Below are 15,307 nucleotides of genomic sequence, written 5' to 3'. Positions count from 1 at the left end.
GTGGAACCAGTTGCCCCGCAGGCGACTGGCGGGATACTTTATGTTGGGCACACTTTGGGCAAGATGCAATAAACTCCAAGACGTCCTTTTTCAGAGTTGGCCACCAATAGGACCTAGAGATAAACTCCAGGGTTTTTTGGATACCTGTATGTCCGGCAAAACGGGAAGCATGGGCCCAATGCATGAGCTTCTTCCTTAGCATCGGCTTCACAAAACTTTTCCCTGATGGGGGCGTAGAGTCCATCCCTACCGTGGAGAATGCCAACGGATTTATAATAGGATGCTTGTCTGAAGACTCTGACTCATTTTCTTGCTCCCATGAGCGGGAAAGGGCATCGGCCTTGCGATTCTGAGAGCCCGGACAGAACTGGAGTTTAAAGTCGAACCTGGAAAAGAAAAGTGCCCATCTGGCCTGACGAGGGTTGAGACATTGTGCGCCCTTCAGGTATAAAAGGTTCTTGTGGTCTGCAAGTATGGTGATTGAATGAGAAGCTCCCTCCAACAGATACCTCCACTCTTCTAGAGCGAGCTTGATGGCTAGCAACTCCTGGTCGCCAATGGCATAGTTGCGCTCAGCTGGGGAGAACTTCCGGGAGAAGAAACTGCAAGGGTGTAAATGGCCATCTTTAGCCCTCTGAGATAACACCGCTCCTACTCCAACGGAGGAGGCATCCACCTCTAAGATGAAAGGAGAGTCGATGTCAGGCTGTTTCAGAACAGGCGCAGAGATGAACCTTTGTTTTAAAAGATGAAATGCTTGCATGGCTTCTTCAGACCACTTGGACGGGTTAGCACCCTTCTTAGTGAAAGCAGTAATAGGCGCCACAATGGTGGAAAAGTCTCGTATAAACTTTCGGTAATAGTTGGCGAACCCTAAGAACCTCTGGACCCCTTTGAGGGTTAAGGGTACCGGCCAATTTTGGATTGCTTGTAGTTTCTCAGGATCCATCTCTAGTCCGGAACCGGACACAATGTACCCTAGAAACGGAATGGACTTGACTTCAAAGACGCATTTTTCTAATTTGCAATAGAGATGATTGACACGGAGACGGGACAGAACCTCTTTAACCCAAAAACGATGTTCCTCTAAATCGTTGGCAAAAATGAGGATATCGTCTAGATAGACCACGACATGACGGTATAGAATGTCTCTGAAGATCTCATTGACAAAATGCTGGAAGACAGCTGGAGCATTGCTCAATCCGAAGGGCATGACGAGGTACTCATAATGTCCATCACGGGTGTTAAAGGCGGTCTTCCACTCGTCACCCTCACGGATCCGGATGAGATTGTATGCACCTCGCAAGTCCAGCTTTGTAAAGATGGTAGCTCCGCTAACTCTGTCAAAGAGCTCAGTAATCAGGGGTAAAGGATAACGGTTCTTGATGGTAATGTCGTTCAAACCTCTGTAGTCGATGCACGGCCGCAGACCACCATCTTTCTTTTTTACAAAAAAGAAGCCTGCGCCGGCTGGAGAAGAAGAAGGTCGAATGAACCCCTTTGCTAGGTTCTCTTTAATATATTCCTCCATAGAATGCGTCTCAGGCAGAGACAACGGATAAGTTCGGCCTCGAGGTGGAACCTTCCCTGGAACGAGATCAATCGGACAGTCCCATTCTCTATGAGGAGGAAGGATATCAGCAGAAGCTTTACTGAACACATCCGTGAAATCTTGATATGGAGGAGGTGGAACATCAGACGACCTGGGGGAGGAAGAACAGACAGGCAATACTTTAAACAAACATGTCTCAGCACAGGAGGAACCCCATGCCAGGATTTGCGTAGTCGTCCAATCAATTGTAGGATTGTGAAGACGGAGCCATGGAAGGCCCAGGACCACAGGATGTGTGGCTCTTGGAATCACTAAAAGTGAAATAAGTTCGGAATGAAGAACTCCCACTCTCAGACGAACTGGTAGAGTCCTTAAAGAAATAACTGCATCAAAAATTTTGCTGCCATCCACGGCAGTTAAAGAAATGGACGAAGGAAGTCTCTCGGTGGGTAGGGACCACCGTTTAACATAGGCTTCGGTAATAAAGTTCCCAGCTGCTCCGGAATCAAGGAGGGCAATGACGTTCCGATAACGTTGAGCAACTTGAAGCGAGACTGGGAGATTACAATCTTGAGGAGATGGAGAGGAGATCATTACTCCCAGCCGGCCCTCTCCTTGGCGAGCTAGGATTTGGAGTTTCCCGGACGTTTGGGACAGGCATTAATGGTGTGAGACGGAGCTGCACAATAGAGACAGAGAGACTCGGAGAGACGTCTTCGGCGCTCAGCAGGAGTTAAACGGGAACGGCCAAGTTGCATGGGCTCATCTTTAGATGGTGACAGTTGACGAGGAGGAGGAGCAGAAGACTTTGGAGCAGATGATCTTCCACGCTCAGTTGCTCTCTCTCTGAAACGTAAATCAACTTTCGTGCAGAGTGAGATTAGCTCATCTAACTTAGAAGGTAAGTCTCTGGTAGCTAACTCATCTTTAATACGCTCAGATAAGCCATGCCAGAATGCAGCATACAGGGCCTCGTCGTTCCATGCCAGTTCGGATGCCAGGATCTGGAACTGTATCAGATATTGTCCTACAGTACGTGACCCCTGGCGTAAACGGAGAATGTCGGATGAAGCTGAGGTTACCCGGCCTGGCTCGTCGAAGATGCGCCTGAATGTTGACACGAAGGCAGTGTAGGAAGATAGCAGGGTGTCGGACCTCTCCCATAACGGTGATGCCCAATCAAGGGCTGAGCCACTGAGAAGAGAAATAATGTAGGCAATTTTTGTACGGTCACTGGGAAAATTGCCAGGTTGTAGCTCAAACTGAATCTCACACTGGTTGAGAAATCCCCTGCAGAATCTTGGAGATCCGTCAAATTTTGCTGGCGTTGGAAGATGAAGACGTGGAGCAGAAATGGGTAAGGTGGGTGGGGTTATAGCTGGAGTCACTGTGGTTGACGCACCAGACGCGCCTGATCCACGGAGAGTTGTCTGAATCCCATCCAGCCGAGTAGAGAGATCCTGGAGACAGCGGATGATGTGGCCCTGTGCAGCCTCCTGATGTTCTAGTCGGGCTGCCAGTTCTTGCATCGGCCTGGCCGCTTGATCCTGGTCTCCGGCTGGATTCATTAGGTCAGTGCTTACTGTCACAACTGAGGGCCTGAGCTGACGGGAGGCAGCCTCAGTTGTAGGGGCTGAGATGTACCGGAACCAGGGAGGTTGTATCAGACCCCTGGACATGTAAGTAACATGAATAATAACTGCCCGAAGGCGTGACCACGACAACTTGGATAAAAGTCAATGATGTTTATTATGACAACTCCGCAACACAGCAGCAGTAAAAGAAAACGTAAAAGTCAGCAAAGAATAAATACAGTTCCTGGGTACTACAGTATGGCAGGAGCCACAGGGCACTGGTAGTGTGAGATAGTTCTTATGATCTTCTAGATGGAAAGTCCTTACCAGGCCCGACTGTAGCAATGGAGATAACCCAGGATTGTGCCAGCTGGTGTTCCAGGAAAAGCTGGGTTGCTGAAGATAAAACAGCTGCTGTGGATACTGGCTGGAACCAGACTGTTGTTAGCACGGAGTGGATACTGGCTGGAACCAGTTAAATAATAAATGAACTTGGGAGCGATGAAATATGAACTGAAATGTAGAACTTGAGAGCGGAGAAATAATAATACCGGTGGAGAGTGGTAAAGTGTAGAAAGGACACCGGCCCTTTAAGGGAAGCTGTACTCTGCTGGAAGCTGAGCTGGAAGCAGGTAATGTTGTAGCTGGAAACAGATGAATCCACAATGGATTGGAGAGTCAGGCTACACCGCAGGTGGAATGCTGGTGCGGGTCTCTATGGTGGAAGTCTTGAGACAGGAGCTGGAACCTGGAAGACAATCACAGGAGAGAGACAAACAGGAACTAGGTTTGACAACCAAAGCACTGACGCCTTCCTTGCTCAGGCACAGTGTATTTATACCTGCAGCAAGGAAGGGATTGGCTAGGCAATTATGCAGATTATCAATACTGAGAACAGATTGGTGGAAATGATCAGCTGACAGAATCCAAGATGGCTGCGCCCATGCAGACACTTGGAGGGAAGTTTGGTTTGTAATCCATGTGGTAATGAAAACAGTAATGGCGGCGCCGGCCACCGGAGACAGGAGGCGCCAGGCTGACAGATGCACATCCAACCACGCGGACACAGCGGAGGCCGCGGCTGACGTAATCGCCACTCAGACACTCTGCATGCAGAAGTTCAGGGACGGCGGCAGAGGCCGCGGGAGACGCCATGCCAGGTGTAATATGGCGTTTACTGTGACAGCGTCCCAGAGTGACAGGAGAGGATACAGGAATGTACACATCAGGATAACAGATGGAATCCGGTCCTGGAGCGCTGAGCCAGCCTTAGGAGGCATCTGATGGGTAAGAAATGGCGTCCAGATACCCGGATCGTGACACCCCGGCATCATCACCCATTTTAAGGGACTTCATTCAGGGGACTTTCACCTCCAGCGGCGGCTCTGTGGTAACGTTACATCAGGACTGTGCCATCAGCCCTTATTATTCAATCCCCACACCTATCTGCAGTCCATGTTAAATAAGGAACGGACACCATTATTTAAGCAGCCCTATTGGGGATTCTGAAATGCTTTTATTATGTGTAGTTTTTTGCATACATTTGACTGTTTTTATTAAATTTGGTGGTTATATTTGACCTTTCAATCCTTCCATCTCCATGTGCCATCTTCATTTAAATTAGATATTCATTTTTATTGGATTTATGCTAAGCGCTGCTTTATTGTAGTCTTGAGTGTTGTCTGGCATAAAGCTGCCAGAGAGGAGGGTCCCACATGAAGCCTGTACACAGACCCTCTGCTCTCCTAAAACACTCCTGCCTAGAAGTTATAGTTTGAATGTACATTAGGGGGCTTATTAGATAAATACATACGTATGACGCAAAACCCCAAGAGGTTTTTACCAGCTACCTTCCAGATTAGCAAAAGAGGAAGTATGAATAAGTTATTGCTGGTGAAGGGTCAAGGTTGGGGATCACTGCTGCTTGTAGAAGGTGGCAGCTGTGTAGAACACATTAGTGTTCTCACTAGTAGTTTGTGTCTCTGACAACTGCAGGGGGGATTGAGATGGAACAGGAGGCTGGTACTGCTATGAGGACCACAACATAAATTTTTCCAAGTCCGAATCCAACGTGGATTTTGATTCACTGGACTGGGAATAGGATGCAAGTTGGAAAACAGACATAGGAGCTAGTGTGACAACCAAGAAACACACTAAACAATTATGGAGCTATAGGTGTTCATCTGCTGTCAATGTCTGATCAATATAGCACAATTGTGGCACATATGGAGCTAAATTTTTGTAACTTCAACATCAATGGCTTGTCACTTTTAATAACAGTTACCCACTCTTCCAAAATGTCCAAAAGACTTCAGAAATACGTGTAGTTTGCTGACCCAGAAGGCAGCACTATGACATACACCACAAATCCCCCTCCATCACGACTGCCACAACAACTTTTCATTACATCAAGACATACCCATCGCAGATTTTACTATCTTGCCAGGTGCACTCAGGGCTGCTCAATAATCAGCCATTCTGAATAGCAGCTTTCCAGTAGGAAACCGCAGCAGTGTAATCAGGTATAGCGAACAGGCTGAGTGGACCAGAATAGAGCGACATTAAGGTGCAATTGGATATTAGTTGGATTTTATTGCCTGTCAATGGAGAAAATAAATGACATAAAGCAAGCTGAGGAAGAACACAGAAGATTAATAGATGAGAAAAGTAGAGTTAGTTAACAAGCGACCTGGAGCACAAATTGTAAATAATTAAGTAAATGAAAAAAAATGAGGGTTTGAGAAGAAACTAAAAAGAAAATGAGAAGAAACACTGCTGCAGTACAGACTAAGTAAAGAAAAGATTGAAGAACAGTGAAGCAGTTGAATAAGAAAACAACCTGGAGGCTGTACTGAGGTCCTATTCCATTTATGCTTACCAAAAGAAGGATATAGGATCTTCCATGGAATCCCTATAAAAGCCAAGTTGCAGAAAAGTTAAACAAAGTACTCTCCCTGAGAGGTAATAAACTTTGCATAATAATAATAATAATAATAATAATAACAACAACACCACAGGCCAACAAAAAGAAAATTTGAGTTGCCAGCGAACTTTTAATAAATATTGGGTGTTTTGGGAGTGCAAAATCAGAATATGCAATTGGTTTTGCCAAATTGGCTCTGTTCATTAGATACAGGGTACAGCCAAAATAAGTGCTTTATGGTAATATTACCTGTATCTGGTTACACGTATACCATATAATTTGTGTTATTTATTCACTGTGTAACATCATATTGACTAAACTATATTGTTATTGGTATTTAATTTTTTGTATTTTTCAGAGATAAATATGTGTTCTTCACAAAGACGTTGCCTACACCATGCTGATGAGTTCTGTTATATACTGTATGTGGAATACACTCGGCAAACACAAAGGAAGAACATCACTGAATTTGTTAAGAAGACATATCTTGCTTATTTTGGAATGAAACTAAGAGACCAAGATAAATCTTGGGCTCCGCACAAGGTTTGCAAAAGCTGTATAGAGGGGATGTAGTTACAGGAACGGTTTAGAGAGCTGATGCACAGATAAGGCTTGTTTAAAGAAGTAGTCCCTTCGCAGCAGCCTGCAGTTGATTCACAGACTGGCGCAGCTCTACAGGTATTGGCGGTAGGAGCCCGGGGCCACCCCTCTCTGTAAGGCCCGGGACATCAGTCCCCACAGTCCCCCCCCCCCCCGATGGCTGCCCTGTCTCTTACTAAACTATGATACTAAGAAATTACCAATGTATCATTAGCTTTCTATACTAAATGGCACTGTTTGATGAGATCCAATATCACTCTGCATTGATGATCAATGACACCACTGAGCAAAGTTCTTTACATTCTGGTTTACTAATCAGCAGTAACCAACTATAGTCTGTCCTTTGGAGGAGAAATTAAGATTTAACATACTTGTGAGTCTTTTAAGCTCTCGTTCAGAGCATACAGGGGCAGATGTATTAACCTGGAGAAGGCATAAGGAAGTGATAAACCAGTGATATGTACAAGGTGATAAAGGCACCAGCCAATCAGCTCCAATATGTAAATTAACAGTTAGGATCTGATTGGCTGGTGCCTTTATCACCTTGCACATATCACTGGTTTATCACTTCCTTATGCCTTCTCCAGGTTAATACATCTGCCCCACAGTGCTTTACGTCAAGCAGGTAACCTATTCAACAAGTGATAGAGGTTTCTATCTTGAAAACAAGTTCTGCTCCATTGATGGTAAACAACATCCCCTAGGCCTGGGACATCTTGCTATTGTTGCTTACAAGTTTTGTTTGGGCGCAAAGTTGTGCTTATAAAGGGCTTTATATACTGTAGGTATGATCAACAATGAAACAGTGTCAAAACATAATTTGGGTTCATTCAAAACCAAACATTGATTTCATTCTTAAAGAGGTGTGTGAATGAAAAATGGAGATGATATCAATTAAGATTAAAGATACAATTACATTTATATTATATAAGTTTCTTTTAAGTCCAAAATGTAGCTATTATTGTATATATAAACTCAAAAATACATATAAGTAATATTTTAATTAATTACTGTTATACATAGAAACATAGAATTTGACGGCAGATAAGAACCACTTGGCCCATCTAGTCTGCCCCTTTTTTTATCCTTTAGGTAATCTCAACCCATTTTGAACCTTAATTCTTTGTAAGGATATTCATATGTCTATCCCTAGCATGTTTAAATTGCTCTACCACCTCTGATGGGAGACTATTCCACTTATCCACAACCCTTTCTGTGAAGTAATTTTTCTTTAAATTTCCCCTGAACCTCTCCCCCTCCAGTCTCAGTGTATGTCCTTGAGTTCTAATATTTCTCTTCCTTTGAAGAATGTTTACCTCCTGAACTTTGTTAAGACCCTTGATATATTTGAAAGTTTCTATCATGTCCCCCCTTTCCCTTCTCTCCTCCAAACTATACATGTTAAGATGTTTTAGCCTTTCCGGGTACGTTTTGTGATGTAGGCCATGCACCATTTTAGTTGCCCTTCTTTGTACACTCTCTAATGTATTTATATCCTTCTGGAGATATGGTCTCCAGAACTGGACACAGTATTCCAGATGGGGCCGCACCAATGACCTATACAGTGGCATTATTACTTCTCTTTTCCTACTACTGATTCCTCTCCCTATGCAACCAAGCATCTGACTTGCCTTTCTCATTGCTTTGTTGCATTGCTTTCCTGCCTTCAAGTCACTTGAAATAGTGACTCCTAAATCCCTTTCCTCCTCAGTAGTTTCCATTAGAGTACCCTTGATACTATATTTAGCCTTTGGGTTTTTGAGACCCAAGTGCATGATTTAGCATTTTTTAGCATTAAACTGTAGTTGCCACGTTCTTGACCATTTCTCAAGCCTACCTAGGTCATCAATCATTTGTTTTAACCCTCCCGGTGTGTCTACCCTGTTGCATATCTTTGTATCATCTGCAAAAATGCATACCTTCCCTTCAATACCATCTGCAATGTCACCAACAAAGATATTAAAGAGAACTGGACCAAGTACAGATCCCTGGGGTACTCCACTGGTAATATTTCCCTCCATAGAATGCACTCCATTAACTACAACTGTTTGTTTCCTATCCTGCAACCAGGTTCTTATCCATTTAACTGATTTATAATCCACCCCCCACGCTTTCAAGTTTATTTAGCAGTCTGCGATGTGGGACAGTGTCAAATGCCTTACTAAAGTCTAGATATGCTACATCTACAGCTCCCCTTTGATCTATTATTTTCGTCACAGAGTCAAAAAAGTCAATAAGATTTGTTTGGCATGATCTACCACCAGTAAATCCATGCTGTTTTGGATCCTGTAAGTGGTTTGATTTAAGATATTCCACAACTCTTTCTTTTAATAGTTTTTCCATTACTTTCCCCACTACTGATGTAAGGCTTACTGGTCTGTAGTTAAACAAGCAAAAAAGGAAAGTTGCAGCGCATATAGATTAGAATTAACAAGATTCTATTTATTAAAACACATATAAAAATAAAAATATATATATTTAAACAAACTGTGCAATTTATACCACCGGCCGGTCAGTACATTTTTACAATAATTGATGCATGCATATACCAAATGTAGCATAAATTGTAGCAAATTGCTTCCTCTCTGTTCAATATCTTTAAGCAATAAAATTATAATATAATCTGATATATCTGATAATTATACAGACTGGGTAATGCGCTCAGAAGTTTTTCCTTTGAGATTATATATCAGTCATTTTTGGTGAAGAAGATGATGATAGTAAGATATATTTCTCACTTCAGGTGCAGGTAATTATGCTGTGAATAACTGCAACCTGTAATTGAGCCGGTGCTCTCACTGAAAATGTGTCTGGCCAGACGTAAATACAATCAGATTCTGATGAAGCCGCTGAACCCGGAGGGAGGCGGGGAAACGCGTTAACTACTCATTCAGACTGTCATACTGCTATCCGGAGGTCTTTTCAGCAAAATCTTACACTCCATTGAGATGCTATTGGAATTCTTCACCGCTTATACGATCCCCCAGAGATGACTGCACAATAAAAGGTTGAGAGCACCAGCAGCCGGGAGGACATTTCAGGTGAAAGTATCCATGCACAGGAGTGGTGAGACCGCATTGTATTTACGTCTGGCCAGACACATTTTCAGTGAGAGCACCGGCTCAATTACAGGTTGCAGTTATTCACAGCATAATTACCTGCACCTGAAGTGAGAAATATATCTTACTATCATCATCTTCTTCACCAAAAATGACTGATATATAATCTCAAAGGAAAAACTTCTGAGCGCATTACCCAGTCTGTATAATTATCAGATATATCAGATTATATTATAATTTTATTGCTTAAAGATATTGAACAGAGAGGAAGCAATTTGTTACAATTTATGCTACATTTGGTATATGCATGCATCAATTATTGTAAAAATGTACTGACCGGCCGGTGGTATAAATTGCACAGTTTGTTTAAATATATATATTTTTATTTTTATATGTGTTTTAATAAATAGAATCTTATTAATTCTAATCTATATGCGCTGCAACTTTCCTTTTTTGCTTGTTTGATTTTTTAATCTAATAGGGGTGAGTAGCCCTATGTTGCTGGCAGCATATTGATTAGGAGTGACAGAGCGCCAGATTCAGCATTTTGTGGTCTGTAGTTACTTGCTTCTTCCTTGCTTCCACTTTTGTGCAGTGGAACTACATTTGCTCTTTTCCAGTCCTCTGGAATAGCACCTGTATTTAGTGACTGGTTAAATAATTCTGTTAACAGTGTAACCAGCACATCTTTTAGCTCTTGGGTGTATCCCATTGATTTATCCACTTTTAGTTGTGAGAGTTCTGTTAGGACCTTCTCCTCTGTAAATGTACTTTCATCTACCTTATTTTTATGAATGTCCTTGCAACTTAACTGTGGCCCAATCCCTTCTTCTGTAGTAAATACTGAACAAAAATAATTATTTAGGTGATCTGCTATTGCCTTGTCACCCTCCACCAAATGCTCACTCTCTGTCTTAAGTCTTATTATTCCTCCATTTGATTTTCTCCTTTCACTTATATACTTAAAAAAAGTTTTGCCCCCTTTATCTACTGACTGGGCCATTTTTTCCTCAGCTTCTGCCTTTGCACGTCTGATAACTTTCTTAGCATCCTTCCATCTGTCAAGATACACCTCTTTGTCATTATTATTTTGAGTCTGTTTGTATTTCCTAAAAGCCATCTTTTTTGCTTTCACACTAGTTGATACTTCTTTTGTGAACCACACTGGCTTCCTTTTCCTGGTGCTTTTCCTAACCCTTTTGATACAAAGATCAGTTGCACTTAGTATTGCACTTTTCAGTTTTTCCCACCTCTCCTGCACTCCTTCCAAGTTCCACCAGTCCGCCAATAAATCACTTAAACATCTCCCCATTTTTGCAAAATCAGCATTTCTAAAATCCAACACTTTTGTTTTTGTGTGACAGGAGTTGGATCCTGTCTTTATACTAAACCATTATAGATTCAAGGAAAGGGGAAAGGGTGTAGAGCCTCTGCACTGGATTTATGTCAGATTATTAACACTTATGATGAACTAACAAAATACCCCAATTTTCATATTATTTTGAGCCGATTCATGGTATTGTGTGGGGGTACCGCCATAGACAATAAATTGGAAGAGAAGTACTGGAAAGAAAAGGATTGTCTCTTTGTTGGCGCACTTTCAAGAAAAAGGTAAATATATTTAAAATATAACTTTTAATTTCATATGATTAAAATGCCTGAGAGCGCGTGAAAAATCATGAGACAACAATCACAAACATTACATATAATAAAATATAATAACAACAGATCCTCCTATGTGTCTTTATTGTATTTATATGACTTTATAGTTCCTAAGTGTGTGCAATAATAGCTTAGAAATAACCGCAACTTGTTGACTACTCTAATTAACCCCTTGTTGATTAGGATGCCTTTATCAATTCAAATTATGAAAGGGTATAATGATATATATCCAATGATGATTAAGAATTTGCGGCTAAGTCTTTATTCCATATCCATACCTATGCACATATACATGGAACCGAAATGCATCTGTCCTACACACAGTGACAGTGAACAATTGTTACAGCATGTGATTTAGCAGTTGTAACTCAATTATGGCTCCACTATTTCTCTCTCGGGGGTTTCCCCCCCCCCAAATCTGTGACAAGTATAACACAGTCCCAAAAATAATTATTAGCACTTCGGCTGCAGATTGCTCGTAGGTCCTCTGTTGACCAGTCACATATATGCTGCTGTATTTATTGGTTATACAGAGTATCTTACAGAGGTATGTACGTGTCAGGGATACAACTCCACCACATAAATTGTTGAGTGAGTGTGAGCTGTCCACAGTGTGTGTATAAGCTCATTTATCCCTCATGTGGCTGGAATGCTACGACAGTTATAACTGGTACTGGGGGTTTCTATACCCTTTAACAGGGATGAACTGCTATGTCCCTCTCTTGCATAATATAACATGCGGGAGACATTGGTATTAGCTGTTATAAAATACACCTCCCCCACATGAGCCTCCATTGAACAATCATATGTAAACTCCTATATTTATTTGCTGTACAGAATAACCTACAGAGGACATATGCGCATCAGAGATATAGCTATATCACATGGATTTATATAGAATAAATATAAGCTGTCTGCAGTGTGCATTTATTACACAAAGTATCCACAGCCTGAATACTGTGCTGGCTCCTCATTTGTGTCTCTCTCATGTAACTAATCTGTTGCTGTCTTGAAAATTGCAACAATCCATAACTCTTACGGTGTTGTTCTAAACATTGCAACAGTTACATCTGGAGCTGCAGGTTTACAATTCATTTGTTGCTAGAGCTGCAGATTCACATTTCCTTTATTATAGTTGAACTGTGTATCCGTTTCTGGCATATACTGTCCTGCTGGAAATATTTGTATACACTTTAACAAGATGCAGTCCCACCACATGAGCTTTTTACTGGAAATAAACGGTGTTACTATGTGTGTTTGTTGCACAGAATTGCCATAACCTACATTGGGCTATATCGATATATTGTGCTGATTTAAATTACCAGCATATATACGAATATATGCTGGTAATTTAAATTTTCTTTCCAGTACTTCTCTTTATACTATACCATACTGCTTGATGATCACTGGATCCCAGTTGCTCACCCACATATATGTCAGATATCCTATCACCATTTGTAAGAATTAAATCTAATATTGAATCTTTGCGAGTGGGCTCCGTCACCAATTGCTTGAGAGATGCTCCCTGTAAGGAATGTAGAAATTTGCCACTTGTAGCTGAACTTGCAAAAGACCTCTCCCAATTTACATCAGGTAAATTAAAGTCTCCCATGATTATGGCTTCTCCCTTTAAAGCCATTTTAGTGATGTCCAACAATAGGTTCCTGTCCAAATCCTGCCCCTGGCCTGGTGGTCTATAGATCACCCCAATGCGAATAACATCCTTCTCCCCGGGTTCTATGGTGACCCAAAGGGCCTCAGTTTTGTCTTCAATATTTTGTATTAAAGTAGCATTTATGCTTTTTTTTCCACATACATTGCTACCCCCTCCTCCTATTCTTCTTATTCTATCCTTCCTAAATAAATTGTATCCTGGTATAGCTATGTCCCAGTCATGATTTTCATTGCACCATGACTCTGTAATTGCCACAAAATCCAGGTTATCCCTTGTCATTATCGCAATTAGCTCTGGAATTTTGTCTCCTAAGCTCCCAGCATTTGCACACATAGCTTTAAGAATTTTGTCTGTGCATTTGTTATTAGTAGCCATGTCCAGACTGTACAAAATAAATGACAAGTTTAAAGTTGAAATTACCTGTTTGGGGATGTTGCTCAGTGTTATATATATATATATATATATATATATATATATATATATAGCTCCGTTTTCACGTGCGGCATTTGTCTGATGAAAGTGCAGATTTATCAATAAAGGGGGCACTGAAACGTTACCCTGTCTGCTGAGTAAATTGGATTTATATATGCCCAGGAGTGCCGCACGTAAAAACGGAGCTATTATGAAAGGTGTGGGGGCACCCGGGTTGGTAATCTATGTAATTGGAGAGCCGGACCTACGAGAAATATATATATATATATATAGGTTAGAGTCCAAAAGATTAATTTTGGAGGTGCACTCATCCAATAAGTGATTCACAGCAACTTTTCATAATTCACATAATTTTATTGGTGGAAATTCGGCTTATTCAGTCGACGTTTCGATCCTCATTGTTGGGATCTTTTTCAAGACAAGCTTCGACATATAGTTAATGCTCACAAGGCATCATATATTGATTTCTACAATACAATGAACAATACGTATATAAATTCATACTGTTTTACAAACATTACAAAGAACACCAAACAAAGACAAAAAGCATATATTGGCGAGCCACCGCGTCAATTGAGTTCACTATGCACCAGGTGAAAGACAAATGCGACACCAAAGCAAAAGTGGGTAAATACCCTCGCCCCGCATGCACGTCATAAGGAGCTATGGTGAAATATAGAAAACACACGAAGCTTAATGCGTGTCAAAGGATATTACACAAACTTACTCTGCTAATCAATATATCCAGTTCGGACTATACCGTGGCTGCACAACTGCTGGAGCCATATGCAAAATGGTTTCTAAAAAGATAGTATTCATATCAGGGTCAAAGCAAATAGAGGAAGCTACAACTGGTCACCACCCTGATCTTACAGGTGTGAATTATAATACTCACACGTGTGGATAACAAGCTCATAAAAACAACAAGCTCTTGTGGACAATTTAGTCAACTCCATGGATCACTACAAAACATATGTATAATATATGATTAGACCTCTTAGTAAGTAAAAAACTCACTAAACAGGTATCACTCAAATAGTGTCAATTAAACTCATGAAGTATACCAAGTACTTACCCTGATTGATCCTATCATACCAGCATCAGCAGCCATACTGCTACACCAATGATTGCCAGCACTTATATACCCCCTCACCGGAAGTGAATCGTGCACCACTATAAAACGCAGACTCCTCTGAACTATGGGTTTAGGCAGGCTTAATGTCCAACAGAAACCTACCAGCTCGGTCCAGAAGTCATTACATATCGGGCGTTTCAAAAACCAGCTTTAATGGTGCATAATTAGCACTGAAATCCACTAATTACCGTTCGTGGAACGCAATGCGCTCCACGGCCTCGTGACCGGAAGTGTCGGGTGCACACGTCGTCTAGTCTTCTACACTGCTCGTGGAGCGCATTGCGCTCCACGCTACAGGAAACGGGCTGTCAGAGTCCTGTTACTAACTTGGTGACGTACACACAACGCTCACCATGGCAACTACGGCACGCTTTGTGTTCCACTGCCTGGGTATATATGCTCGTGTATAAGAGGGTGACCAACTAACCACTCCTGCGCTGTTAAATGCTGATATCTAAAAGACAAATAAAGGAAACACAATGAAAGTGACACTACTCACTAGGTGTTGAGATAAGCTCTCGTGGGAATACAGGATATAAAATCCTGAATAGGAATATACCAATTTATTAATGCAAACCAGGTCTTCAACAGTCTCCACTAGAGGTGCAATAGTGATCAAACTGACGCGGTGTCATATAAGACAAAATAAAATAAACAAATAAACAACACATTAAAAAAGACATATTTAGTCCGAC

The sequence above is a fragment of the Pseudophryne corroboree genome, chromosome 3, assembly GCF_028390025.1.
Source record: "Pseudophryne corroboree isolate aPseCor3 chromosome 3, aPseCor3.hap2, whole genome shotgun sequence".
NCBI classification, from domain to species: Eukaryota; Metazoa; Chordata; class Amphibia; order Anura; family Myobatrachidae; genus Pseudophryne; species Pseudophryne corroboree.
The sequence above is the reverse complement of the archived record's forward strand: the minus strand, read 5'-3'. Positions refer to the sequence as shown.